Raw genomic sequence first — 3,717 nt, forward strand, 5'->3', positions numbered from 1 at the left:
TTCTATAAAAATATACTAAGTACCAAATATGTGCTAAAGTTTAAACTAGGTGGTAAAGCTTCAGAATGAGTAAGACAGGGTTTTTGCCCCCAGGGAGCCTGTGGGGTGTGTGTGTATGTGTGTGTATGTGATGTGTTGTGGGCTACACAGCACTGAGATAGGCTAGAGACAAATACATGGTCAGAATCTGATGCTTGTCTGCTACGTGCATGAAGAATTCAGGTGATCTAATTAATTTTAACCTGTCTTTGTTGGCTACTTCAATATCTCACACCTTAGCTATCTTTAGTCTGGTTCCCCTCTGTTCCTGGCACTAGTTGAGAATTAGGTGAGTGGCATAGATGTGGGGGTGCTCTTGCTGACACAGGGTTTGATAAACACAGGGACTGGGAGGAAGGAGAAAAGGAAGGCTAGGAGTGGGAAAGTACTGACTACTGAGTCAGAGAGGGGAAAAAGTGTCTTGAAGTTTTCTTCCTCCTACACCTATGAAGAGTTTTGAGTCAGAAAGAGAAGTGCCTGAGGAAGAGGTCAGTAGAAAGCAGCAGATAAAGAAGACTTAATGGAAGCAGCTATAGGGAATATAGGTATGTACAGGAACATGGCTGGTCAGAGGCAGACTGAGCCTTTTACTGTAACTCCTTTTATTTTTTTTATTTTTTATTTTTTAATTTTTTTTCAATATATGAAGTTTATTGTCAAATTGGGTTCCATACAACACCCAGTGCTCATCCCAAAAGGTGCCCTCCTCAATACCCAGCACCCACCCTCCCCTCCCTCCCACCTCCCATCAATCCTCAGTTTGTTCTCAGTTTGTAAGAATCTCTTATGCTTTGGCTGTCTCCCACTCTAACCTCTTTTTTTTTCTTCCCCTCCCCCATGGGTTTCTGTTAAGTTTCTCAGGATCGACGTAAGAGTGAAACCATATGGTATCTGTCTTTCTCTGTATGGCTTATTTCACTTAGCATAACACTCTCCAGTTCCATCCATGTTGCTACAAAGGGCCATATTTCATTCTTTCTTCTTGCCACATAGTACTCCATTGTGTATATAAACCACAATTTCTTTATCCATTCATCAACTGTAACTCCTTTTAGAGACTGCTTTGTATATGTTAAGGACGTGACATATAGTTGCTAATTTTTTTTTAATTTTTTTTAAATCTTTATTTATTTTTGAGAGAGAGACAGAGTGTGAGCAGGGGAGGAGCAGAGAGAGAGGGAGGCACAGAATCTGAAGCAGGCTCCAGGCCCCGAGCTGTCAGCACAGAGCCCAAAGTGGGGCTTGAACCCACGAACTGTGAGATCATGACCTGAGCCGAAGTCAGACGCTCAACCGACTGAGCCACCCAGGCGCCCTATAGTTGCTAATTTAATTATTGTTAGGATGCTGAGTATATCTCCACTTTACAGGTGGAGATTTAGAGATTATGTAACTTCCTCAAGATCACGTAGTCCTGAAGTGATAAGCCATGACTCTGACACAGCATCAGTATGCTATAGCGTCATGCCATAGAGTTAGCTCTTTATCATACTAGTAATGAGGGAAGGGTACATGATTCAAGGGTCCTTGAGCAGGGCACAGCATGAATGAACAAGTAAACTTGATGGGTATCATCTGTGTGTGGAGAGGAAGATGGTTTAGGGGCCATTTGGTGAAAGGAGCTTAGCTCTGATGACAGTCCTGCCCATCATTCTTCCCTGAAATGATCAGTCCTATTCTCTTATTCCCACATGAAACAATAATTTCGTCTGAATTTGGAAGATTTGTTGTTCAGTTTTCTTCCTCCACCAGTAGATGATGTTATTGTGCATTAGTTGTCCATATGCATGTATGAAGTCTTCTGTTGTGTTTCTTGTCCCTGGAAATGAAGCACTTTTCTATGACTTGTATGTGAAACACTGATTCAAGGGTGTAGATGCAGAAAGCCTCTCTTGGCTTGTTCTCTGATGCCACACTGGGGACAGACTGTTTACTCAACTGTTACTGAAATGGTATTCTGCTTCCAATTCCAGTATTGTTCCATGTGAACATAGCTTTAGGATTTGATTCCTTGTGGAGTGGGGTGAATGATAGCACTCAAACCACCCAATCTCTACTCTGCACCCCTCAGGTAACTCTTAAAGGCAGAATATGTTTTGCATAAAGGTGGAAGAATAATGGTTGGAACCTGTGTAGCGTGGAAATAGAATGTTCAAATTGCTTCTGTCCTAGACCTGTGGTACTTTGGGTACTAGAATTGTGCAGTCACCATCTATGAGGCTAGGAGAGAGATGGTGACACTGGGTGAGTGAACATTGTGATACAGAAGTAGAAGCAATAGGCAACTCATCTCAAAATCCAGAGGTTATCTGCCCCTCTTTTGTTACCTTTGTTAGGAAGTTAGTTTTTATAATAGGAGTCTGGGATATATTTTCTAATTGTCAGCATATACTGTATGACATTAATAGTGTTATGCTGAGGGGTTCCTGGGTGCTTAGTCAGTTGGGTGTCCGACTCTTGGTTTTGGCTCAGGTCATGATCTCACAGCTTCGTGGGTTCGAGCCTTGCGTCAGGGTCTGTGCTGACAGTGAGGAGCCTGCTTGGGATTCTAACTCTCTGCACCTCCCCTACTCACGCTGTGTCTATCTCTGTCAAAATAAATAAATATACTTAAAAAATAGTGTTAATCTGAAAGTCAAGGTCAAATCACATTAGTTTTAACCTACTCTATGCAGAGAGTATTCAGGAAAACTGAATACTGTTGTAATGGATGTTTGTTCATTTTTCTAACCTTGATTATCTTTACAACAGTAACGCAGCATTGATTTGACTATTTTGAACTGATATTGTTAAATCTCTTAAAATGTCTTTTGTTATAGGCAGTAAAACATTTAATAAACATTTTTTTAAAAAGACAAAATCAGAAACAAAATATGAAATAAAATCAGTATAAGATCTAGGTCTTATACCAGGGTCAGGGACAAAGTTCAGTTCAGTAGAATTCAAGTTATTTTTATAATATTGTCCTTTACTTTGTGAAATGTGTATGTGTTCCTGAGAAACTGCATATGCAGTGCCAAACAAATGTTTTAAAATTGGAGGACAATGTTCATGGAAGAAAAATCAAATTAGCAACAAGTTTTAATATTTTTAAAGCAAATAACTTGAAAAGGAAGGTTATGACCTTGTGTAAAAGTATATACAGTATATTAGAAACATCTTTTTTTTTTTCATCGTTTATTTATTTTTGGGACAGAGAGAGACAGAGCATGAACGGGGGAGGGGCAGGGAGAGAGGGAGACACAGAATCAGAAACAGGCTCCAGGCTCTGAGCCATCAGCCCAGAGCCTGAGGCGGGGCTCGAACTCACGGAGCAGGAGATCGTGACCTGGCTGAAGTCGGACGCTTAACCGACTGCGCCACCCAGGCGCCCCTATTAGAAACATCTTAATATGTGAACATATTTAGCTACCACATAGCTGATATTTTTTAAATAAATTTTTAAAATTGAGTAAAAATACTCAATTTTGATTTCATGTATGTTTCTTTTTAATAAAGGGGATTTTTTAAAGTATGGTATTAAAGCAATGAAAAATATACATATGTCTATGATAATGCTGCAGTGTGTTTCTGGGTACTTCAATGAAAGTTAACAAAAAGTTAACAAGGGCTTTTGCGCACAGCAACTAACCAGTGGCCCTTAAGAGACCACGTTTGGCTACTCTGCAACTGGTGTGG

The 3,717-nt window shown here is 40.2% G+C and overlaps 1 non-coding gene across 1 annotated transcript; it reads right to left on the reverse strand.

The window, feature by feature from the left end:
* Positions 1-1,266: 1,266 nt before the first annotated feature.
* On the reverse strand, positions 1,267-1,351 carry TRNAR-UCG (transfer RNA arginine (anticodon UCG)). The gene has a single exon. It is a non-coding gene; the product is annotated as a tRNA-Arg (tRNA).
* Between the last annotated feature and the right edge of the window lie 2,366 nt (positions 1,352-3,717).

The sequence above is a fragment of the Lynx rufus genome, unplaced genomic scaffold, assembly GCF_022079265.1.
Source record: "Lynx rufus isolate CCGP_SWC_20201006 ecotype Redwood Valley unplaced genomic scaffold, mLynRuf1.p SCAF_13, whole genome shotgun sequence".
Lineage (NCBI taxonomy): Eukaryota > Metazoa > Chordata > Mammalia > Carnivora > Felidae > Lynx > Lynx rufus.